General features: G+C 40.3%; 1 pseudogene; it reads right to left on the bottom strand.

The window, feature by feature from the left end:
• Positions 1–2087: 2087 nt before the first annotated feature.
• On the bottom strand, positions 2088–7437 carry LOC125850404 (uncharacterized; annotated as a pseudogene).
• Positions 7438–11115: the final 3678 nt, after the last annotated feature.

An 11115-nucleotide genomic window follows, 5' to 3' on the forward strand; every position in this document is an offset into this window, starting at 1 on the left:
TCCTTGCTATACTACGTCCCATTATTCAGGAGGGTCCTTGCTACACTACGTCCCATTATTCAGGAGGGTCCTTGCTATACTACGTCCCATTATTCAGGAGGGTCCTTGCTACACTACGTCCCATTATTCAGGAGGGTCCTTGCTATACTACGTCCCATTATTCAGGAGGGTCCTTGCTACACTACGTCCCATTATTCAGGAGGGTCCTTGCTATACTACGTCCCATTATTCAGGAGGGTCCTTGCTACACTACGTCCCATTATTCAGGAGGGTCCTTGCTATACTACGTCCCATTATTCAGGAGGGTCCTTGCTACACTACGTCCCATTATTCAGGAGGGTCCTTGCTATACTACGTCCCATTATTCAGGAGGGTCCTTGCTACACTACGTCCCATTATTCAGGAGGGTCCTTGCTATACTACGTCCCATTATTCAGGAGGGTCCTTGCTACACTACGTCCCATTATTCAGGAGGGTCCTTGCTATACTACGTCCCATTATTCAGGAGGGTCCTTGCTACACTACGTCCCATTATTCAGGAGGGTCCTTGCTACACTATGTTCCATAGACTAATAAGACAAACAAACACTTACCCAATATGGACTATAATTCGTGTGCAATGTTGCCATTTAGCTCTTCGTAGACTAAATTGAACATCCAGGTTTTTGGATCTTTGATCTCGAAATAACTTGTGCCCCTACTTCAACAAAGAAAATTTGTGAGTTTAAAAACGTGGTGGTTGGTTTATGGTTCTGCCCTTTGACAAGGATTGCTCCAGTACTCATCGTGGTTTACTTTTTCCAAATGCCTAGTGCTCGTTATTGATTGATTGTATTTCCACTCAAATTTGCTCATTTTGAGGGACTTAAATCCAATTTTTGCCTTTATGTCATAACACTCATTGTTTACCCTTCATCAAATCATGGACTTCTTCTGAATCCAAAACTTGCCGACAGATGATAACTCATTGGCCTAATGCTTTGCATTGAACAAATTTAGAGTTAGTAACAAGTCTTGGAATCCTTTCTTACTTTCTTGACATTAACTCGACTCAATGACATATGAAACAAAGCGATGAAAAGTGAAAGAAAAATATATACTACACGAGAATAACCGAAAATGATTCGATGAAGACTCTCTTTTAGAAAGAGAAAGAAAGAAAAACTTATCTGAGTGTGGTAGCCGACTCTACTGATCATGACATGCAATTTGAATTGATTACCCGATTTGTCCATCCAATCTATTCATCAACCATTATTGATCATCTAATCTTGATGTGGAGTTCCAACTATTTGACGAAGTCATAACTAATTTCAAACTCTTATTCGCCTTATGATGTCCACGAGGGTTTTTGCCACTAAAACTCTTTCACTTTGAAACCTTCAACTCACATTCGCCTCATGGTGCCCGTTAGGGTTTTCACTAATAAAACTCTCTCATTTTATTTCTCTCAACTCACATTCGCCTTATGATGCCCAGTTAGGGTTTTCACCAATAAGACTCTCTCATTTTGTTTCTCTCAACTCGCATTCGCCTTATGATGCCCAGTTAGGGTTTTCACCGATAAGACTCTCTCATGGTTTCATCATTTGTACCCTTAACATACTTACTCTTGACACTTCAAAGGTTGATCCAAAGGTCTTTATCCGACTTTTGTACAAAGTTAGAAAGAAATGATAAGATGAAGTCTCAAATACGACTTTAAATTATGGGATCGACTTTAGCTTTGGGATAGAAAGAATAAAAAATAAAATAAAAAATAAAAATAAAAAATGACCTTTGCCCCAGTTTTTTATAAATATGGAATTTTGGATTTTTTTTTGTTTGGTTAGACCGAACCCAACGACAGGGTTGCCTACGTATCTTGTTGAAACAAGAATCAGGTCAAACGTAGTTCATGTTGATTGATTTTTTTTTTTTTTTTATGGAAGAGCCAAGGAAGCAGAAGAACCAATGAAGTAAATTAACTCTCAACAAGGGTGACAACATATGAATTAATACTTAGACGCAGAACAAGGAATTTCCATTACATCAACCTTTGAAGTGTCAAGTCCAAACATAAGGGTTTCTAATACCAAAAAATCACATCATATATAATATCTCTTTACCGCATCAGCATTGATGACCATTTCTGTCATCTTGCCTTCTATATCTGCTAAGTAAAGAGCACCATTGGATAATACCTTCTTTACAATGAATGGTCCTTTCCAATTCGGAGAAAATTTGCCTTTGACTTCAGCCTGGTGTGGCAGAATACGTCTCAGCACTAATTGACCCTCTTCAAAACGCCTGGGACGCACCTTTTTGTTGTATGCTCGTGCCATTCTTTTCTGGTACAATTGTCCATGGCATACTGATGTCAATCGCTTCTTATCAATCAAACTTAATTGCTCCAAGCGTGTTCTGACCCACTCATCGTCATCAATTCCAGCCTCTACAACAATCCGCAGGGATGGAATCTTAACCTCTGCAGGTATAACTGCCTCAGTCCCATATACCAGCGAATAGGGGGTGGCACCCACTGACGTACGAACTGTAGTGCGATAACCCAACAAAGCAAAAGGCAACTTTTCATGCCATTGTCTAGAACTTTGCACCATTTTACGAAGTATCTTTTTTATATTTTTGTTGGCAGCTTCTACAGCCCCATTTGCTTTTGGGCGATAAGGAGTCGAATTTCGATGTTCAATCTTAAATTGACGGCATACCTCTTGCATTAAGTGACTGTTGAGATTTGCAGCATTATCGGTAACAATTGCCTTTGGAATACCAAATCGACAAATGATGTTGAAATGAATGAAATCCACCACGACCTTCTTGGTCACTGACTTGAAAGTTACTGCTTCCACCCACTTTGTAAAGTAATCAATGGCCACTAGAATGAACCTATGACCATTCGATGCTTTTGGTTCTATTGGTCCAATCACATCCATTCCCCATGCCACGAAAGGCCATGGAGCAGACATCGCATGCAACTCGGAAGGAGGAGAATGTATCAAATCACCGTGTATTTGACATTCATGACATTTACGAACAAACTGTATAGAATCTCGCTCCATGGTGAGCCAATAATAACCTGCTCGAAGTATCTTCTTTGCCAGAACATATCCATTCATATGAGGTCCACAAACTCCTGAGTGTACTTCAATCATGATTGTTGAAGCCTCTTTAGCATTTACACATCTTAGAAGACCCAAATCAGGTGTTTTCTTGTACAATATGCCTCCGCTCAAGAAAAAACCGCTAGCTAGTCGCCGAATAGTCCTTTTTTGATTATTAGTGGCATTAGTAGGACATTCTCCGGACTGAAGATATGTTTTAATATCATGGAACCAAGGTTTACCGTCAAATTCTTCCTCCACCACGTTGCAATAAGCATGCTGATCACGAATTTGTATGTACAAAGGGTCAATATGAGCTTCGTCAGGATGTTGGAGCATCGAAGATAAAGTTGCCAATGCATCAGCAATCTCATTATGAACTCTAGGAATGTGTCTAAACTTTATTGACACAAACCGTTGACAAAGATCTTGTAAACAATGTTGATATGGTATGAGCTTTGGGTCACGAGTCTCCCATTCTCCTTGAATTTGATGGACCAGTAAGTCTGAGTCTCCTAGCACTAGCAACTTTTGGATGCCCATGTCAGCAGCTAACCTCAAGCCCAAGATGCAAGCCTCATACTCTGACATATTATTAGTACAATAGAATCTAAGTTGGGCTGTTATAGGGAAATATTCCCCTGATTCAGACATAAGAACTGCTCCTATCCCAACTCCCTTCTTGTTAGCAGCACCGTCAAAGAACAACTTCCATTCTTGATCCTTACTATGAATAACTTCATCGATACATGATACCTCTTCGTCTGGAAAGTAGGTCTTAAGTGGTTCATATTCATCATCAATAGGGTTCTCTGCCAAATGATCTGCCAAGGCTTGAGCTTTCATTGCGGTCCGCGTCACATAGATAATGTCAAACTCTGTGAGTAATATTTGCCATTTTGCAAGCCTGCCCGTGGGCATGGGCTTTTGAAAAATATATTTTAACGGATCCATACGAGAAATGAGATAAGTAGTATAAGATGAAAGATAGTGCTTCAACTTCTGTGCTACCCAAGTTAGGGCACAACACGTTCTTTCGAGAAGGGTGTACTTCGATTCATAAACGGTAAATTTCTTGCTGATGTAATAAATGACTTGCTCTTTCTTCCCAGTGCCATCATGCTGACCCAATACACATCCAAAAGAATTATCTAGTACTGACATATATAATATCAATGGTCTGCCCGGCTCGGGAGGAACCAACACAGGGGGATTCGATAAGTAATTCTTAATCCTTTCAAAAGCCTCTCGACATTCTTCGGTCCATTCGACTGTGGCATTCTTCTTTAACAACTTAAAAATGGGCTCGCAAGTTGTTGTGAGCTGAGCAATGAATCTGTTGATGTAGTATAACCTTCCTAGAAGGCTCATAACCTCAGTTTTATTCTTCGGAGGTAGCAGTTCCTGAATGACTTTTATTTTTGAAGGATCTAACTCGATACCTCGTCGACTGACTATAAACCCCAAAAGTTTTCCTGATGGTACTCCAAATACACATTTTGTAGGATTAAGCTTGAGATTATACTTGCGAAGCCTTTCGAAGAATCTTCTTAAGTCTTGCACATGATTTGACAGCTTTTTTGATTTAATGATCACATCATCCAGATAAACTTCGATTTCTTTATGCATCATATCATGAAACATGGTTGTCATTGCCCTCATATAAGTTGCACCCGCATTTTTAAATCCAAATGGCATGACTCGATAACAATATGTACCCCATGGTGTGATAAAAGACGTTTTTTCTGCGTCTTCATCATCCATAATAATCTGATGATAACCCGCATAGCAATCCACAAAAGATGCAATCTCATGTTTAGCACAATTGTCCAACAAAATATGGATGTTGGGCAAAGGAAAGTATCTTTTGGACTTACTTTGTTCAAATCACGATAATCAACACACATTCGAACTTTGCCGTCTTTCTTAGGGACAGGTACGATGTTGGCTAACCAAGAAGGATATTGAGCAACTCGAATGACTTTGGCCTCAAGTTGCTTTGTGATTTCCTCTTTAATTATTACACTCATGTCAGTTTTAAGCTTTCTCAACTTTTGCTTTACTGGAGGGAACTTAGGATCAATCGGCAACTTGTGAACCACCATGTCAGTGTTTAATCCAGGCATGTCATCATAAGATGACGCAAAAACATCCTTGTAGTCAAACAGAGCCTGGATTATATCCTCCTTTTGATGTCGAGCATGTACGCTTATCTTAGTCTCTTTAACATTTTCATGATCCCCTAAATTTATCGTCTCAGTTTCACTCATATTTGGGTTTGATTTATTCTCAAAAGATTTGAAATCCCTGCTTACTTCTTCAAATACCTCGTCTTCATCATATTCGATTTCTTGACTTATTATTTCAGGATTAGGTCGAAGATTAGATTGGATTTTAAGATCCGGTGAAAAATTCTGCATGCATGTCATATCACTAGAATCGGCATAGAAAGAACTGTATAGAAGAAAACAAAATAAATATATTAGACTGAAATAAAAACACAATTACATCCTATTGAAAAGGAAAATAGAGAGTTTGAAATAAAACGACGAGACAAAATCCGAATTACAACCATTGAATAAATCGGATGACAAAAAGAAAAACAAGACAGACTACCAAAACTCATTCTTAATGGGGAGAGGAGTGGCCTCCCAATTGTTTAGCTGGACATCAGGACCAATGAATTTCACATCTCTGTCGCTAGTGCCTTCTCCGAGTTCAACCATATCAGCCTCGACAAACAAATCTTGAAAATAATTGATCAATTCTTTGTGAACCTCCAGCACTGGCTTTGGGAGTAGTGACTCAGAAGATTCTGTTGTGCAGGCTTTGTTGAAAGATTTGTATATGGGTGGTATAGGCTTGGTAAGTGCCCATACATCTCTCCTCTGCTTTTTGGCTTTCATTTTGTCCTCGACTCTAGGCTTGTATCCTAAGCCAAAAGTACCAAGACTCTTTCGTGGACTCACCGGATAAGCTCTCCCTTGCAAGAAGATCCCCAAGCCTTTACCTGGTTCAAAACCATGCTTCAGCATTTCATTTACCATCATCACGGATGCCATGGGCAGTTGTGGTTTTGAAATGAGATTCCCCTCGAGGACATGCTCAACAACCACTACCTCAAAAGCTTGATAAACCAATGCCTCATTATCATTATTTGCCTTGATAAAAGGGAGGAAAGAGTCTTTGTAGACTGACAGATCCCCCTCACCATGAACAATCACTTTTGTCGGTCGTATTCAAACTTAATCATTTGATGCAACATAGATGGGACTGCCCCAGCTCTATGCACCCATGGTCTTCCCAACAATAGATTGTAGGATGCATTGATATTCAGCACTTGAAAATTCACGGTGAAATCGACAGGCCCTATTTTTAGTATGAGCTCTATCTCCCCAATAACATCTGTTTTGGTCCCATCAAAAGCCTTGACACATACGTTGTTGGGTCGTACCCTTTCAACATTAACATTCAATTTTTGTAGAGTTGACAAGGGACAAATATTTGCCCCAGACCCTCCGTCAATTAGAACTCGAGTGACATATGAAAGCTCACACTTTACAGTGATATGGAGGCCTTGGTTATGTCCCGTACCTTCCACTGGTAGTTCATCATCTGAAAAGATGATGCGGTTTACCTCAAAGATTCTCCCAGCAATTTTCTCTAACTGACTCACTGTAACTTCATTAGGAACATGCGCTTCATTCAGAATCTTCATTACAGCTTTATGATGTTCATCTGAATGTATTAACAATGACAACAAAGAGATTTGGGCTGGAGTTTTCCTTAACTATTCCACAATGGAGTAGTCTAACAATTTCATCTTTCTTAAGAACTTCTCTGCCTCCCCTTCAATGACTGGACTTTTAACTTGCATTTGGTCATTTTTACTTTTCCTTAATTCAGTCGGGGCATAGAATCTTCCCGAACGAGTCATTCCTCCTATTTCATCTACTTCTTCATTGATTTCTTTCCCCTTGTATGTCACGACGGTAGGCTCATAATTCCAAGGGACAGCCTTGGGATTAGTCATTGGAAGTTGGGACACTGGCCTAATGATCACAGGTGGAATATAGGCTCCTTGCACGATCAAGATAGGCTTGTCTGGCCCTCTTGGAACAACCAATCTTGCCTCTCTCTGACTTGCCCAAACATCTTCAAGTGCTCCTTTTACAGTTAGTATGGGTGCGCTTGATGGGGTCAACTTTTCAAACGTACTTTCCGCCCCTGAAGGCATCATTTTTGTTAAGTCAACGACATTTGCTGAGCTTTCCATGCCAGTTTCAACCTTAAGGATTGGCTTGTATGGGACTGCAACTTCTTCGTGGTCATTCATCATCTCTAACATGTTTGTTTCAGTATGTCTGGGCAGTGGATTTTGATTGATGTTCGGTCCATTTGGGCTTTCAACTATAATTCGACGAGTATCGATCAAATCTTGAATTGCCTTTTTCAAGTACCAGCATCTTTCTATGTTGTGCCCTGGGGCATCAGAACAATATGCGCAGTGTTGGGAATAATCAAGATTTCTCGGAGGAGGATTCGACATCTTTCTTTCAATAGGACTCAAAACATTCAACGTTCTTAATTTTTGAAACAAGCTAGCATATGATTCTCCAATAGGGGTGAACTCATCCTTAGCTCCATTTCCCTTCTTGTATTCTTTTCTAGGACGAAAAGGAATTCTAGTTGTATTTTGGTGAATTTGTGGGGGTGATGGATGATTTTGAGGAAGTGGTGCACGCCATTGCGGATAAGAAGGGGGAACAATTGGTTGTGCGCTAAAAATGGGATATTGAGGATATGGGACAGGATATTGTGGAATTTGGGGAGGAAAGTAGTGTTGTGTATGATTATCTTGGGCATAGGTTCGAGGTGCTGATACAACGGTGGCTACATCTTCCCTTCTTTTCTTCCCTCCAATATTTCCAGAACCATTTTGAAGCGCTTGTGTTGTGGCTTTTAAAGCAGCTTGGCTTACGATCTTCCCAGACTTGATGCCATTTTCCACCATTTCCCCAACCTTGATAACTTCGGCGAATGTCTTCCCGACGGCAGAAAGCAAGTAATGAAAGTAATCAGGTTCTTGGGCTTGGAGAAAAACGTCAATCATCTCTGACTCCTTCATTGGTGGTTTAACCCTAGCAGCTTGCTCCCTCCATCTAACGGCATATTCACGAAAATTTTCTGTGGTCTTTTTCCTCATGTTAGCAAGTGAGGAGCGGTCTGGCACAATATCAATATTATATTGGAATTGTTGCACAAAACATCGAGCCAAATCATCCCACGTATGCCAGTTGGCTATATCCTGATCTATGAACCATTCAGACGCAATTCCCACTAGGCTTTCCCCAAAATAGGCCATGAGCAACTCTTCTTTGCCCTCTGCACCTCTCAATTGATTGCAATATCTCTTCAAATGAGCTATGGGGTCTCCGTGACCATCATATTTCTCAAACTTCGGGGTTTTGAAACCAGTAGGCAAGTGGACGTGGGGAAACATGCACAAATCACTAAATGAGATCCCTTTGTGGCCCCCTAGTCCTTGCATATCTCTAATACTCTGTTCCAAACTCTTCATTTTCTTAGTCATTTCTTCATGCTCCTCATTCTTAACTGTTTTCTCAATTTTGAAGGGGGAACTGTATTGATGAGTCTGGGGATAAGAACTTGGAATTTTAAGGGCCTCTTCAGGTGTGTAGCCATGGTCATGAAGAACTTGGAATGAAGGATCATTGTTGGATTTGGGCACCACTGTTGGATTTGAAGTGCTATTAGTCGGTGCAGTTGGCACAAATAGCGGGTTACTCATCATAGGTGTATTCAAGGGACGCACTGTAGAAGTTTCAGCGACGTTCGATGTGTTAGTGTAGGGGCCAAATCCAGGTGGATAAATTGGATCATTGGTCGATACTTGGATAGGGAATGGCATATTCGCATTCAGGTATTCCCGAATCGAAGATGGAGGAGCTTGCCCATTCATCCAAGCTTTATACATTCCGGCCATTTGTTGTCGCAACATTTTTACCTCTTCCACAGACACCGATTCTTGTGCAACTATTTGGACGTCGTCATTTCCCGACTCTGTTCCCTCCTTGCGCGTCATCTTCCCTTTCCCTTTTGATCTGGTGTAGTATTGATGAGATGCCAGCTCTAATCACAAACCAACCACCTTAAAACTCTCTCTCTTCTTTTTTTTTTCTTTTGTAAAAAAAACAAACATGTTAGGGTTTAGTGTTTTGCAAACGATAATCACACGTTGTATGTTATGCACCTAAATTATTTATGTTTCTAAAATGAGTTTCGGAAGGCTTTTATGTTTCATCCCAGCTTTAGACGACTTGATTATGTCTCTAAGTCTTATATTTTACTTATTTGAATAATTTTGAACGCATTTCGATCGAACCCGTTGAGGGTTGCCTACGTATCATGTTGAACATGAATCAGATCATTACGTAGTTCGTGAAAGATATATATATTTTTTTTAATTTTTTTTTTAGAATAATAAATGTACATGAGTTGACCAAAAGTAAATCATTTTCATTCATTTTCAAATATTCTTAACACAATGATTTGAATAAAACATGAGAATAGAAGTAGCTAAGACTAAGATAGACTCAAAATGATTAACGAAAATATAAATAAATAAAAGCAACAACTAATAATTAAGAAAAGAAAACAGACTCAGAAAGAAACTAAATCCTCAGATCTCAATCATCCCCAAGACCTTTATAAATCCTAGCCAAGGCCTTTGGTAGATGTGAAGCAAGAACACGTGCCTGGCGTCCCAACCTCTCATCATTCTGGTGGAGATAACCAGCATAAACATCATTGAGTGCATCCCTGAGTTGAAGTACTCGATCTCTGGCTTCATTCATATTGTCATAACAATTCTGTAACCAATGTCGAGTAGTATTGACTTCATGCGTCAAATTCTCCCTCTGTTCTTGGAGCTCTTCAATTTGAAGGTGGAGTGCATCTCGCTCGGCTATCCTTTGACCTCTCTCAACCTCACATTCTGCTTGATATACACTAAAACGCCTTGCTATTTCCCTTTCCCGTTCCATAGAAGCCTTAACTTGATTCTGGAGTTTAGACTGTGTGCAGATAAGCTGGACCTTTTCTTTTTTATACTCCTCCTCTTGTTGCTCCATAGCGCCTGTGACAATGCCCAAGTCTTCTTGTAAGGTCAGAATGGTAGAACGGTGTTTTCTAACTCTCACTTCAAATATAGCATCACGTTGGGCCAACTCATCTTTAGCATTCTTCAGGTCATTACTCAGGACATCCAGAGTAGATCTATAGCTTCTTTCAACTTCGAGGCGAGCTTGCTTAATCCTAACCTCAATTTCTGCTTCTCGATCTACAGGTCCTTTCACCGATCCTTCTGGCAATACCTTAGGAGGGGGTTGATCATGAACCCATTCTAAGTATGCTTGGTCCACCTCACCCTTGGTGCGATCCTCCACCCTATCGTGAGGACTTGAGAGCATGCATCCCCCCCAAATCTTGAATATCTCTGATTTCCTTAAAGGAATCTCGGGATGAAACTCATACATGAATTTCCGCATATCTTCATTAGGCGGTAAAAACTGGCGTCAACCAAGTTGTCGCATAACTCTAAGTGGCATGTAATGTTGGACACCTCGAAGGCCCATTAGGACGATGAACGATCGAAAGGTAGACATGTATATCACCTCGGCTGATGGAAACCAATGATAATTCCACACAATCTTGTCAGCAGTCAGATTATTGAGGTATTTCTTCCAAGCCTCAATACCCTTCGAAAAACTATGATCTTTGATTCTTTCCACGTGGCCCCCAATGTAATCATTCCATTCTACTTTGAAGTCCACTACATAAGGGTGATGACGAATGTGCTCAATCATCCATAGTTGTAGTAACATATTGCATCCCTCAAAGTAATCTCATCCATTCTTGCAAATTGTCAAAGCGCGGTAGATGTCTGCTAGAATCATGGGTACGAGGGTGATATTAGGCTTTTTCTCAAAAG

The sequence above is a fragment of the Solanum stenotomum genome, unplaced genomic scaffold, assembly GCF_019186545.1.
Source record: "Solanum stenotomum isolate F172 unplaced genomic scaffold, ASM1918654v1 scaffold16757, whole genome shotgun sequence".
Lineage (NCBI taxonomy): Eukaryota > Viridiplantae > Streptophyta > Magnoliopsida > Solanales > Solanaceae > Solanum > Solanum stenotomum.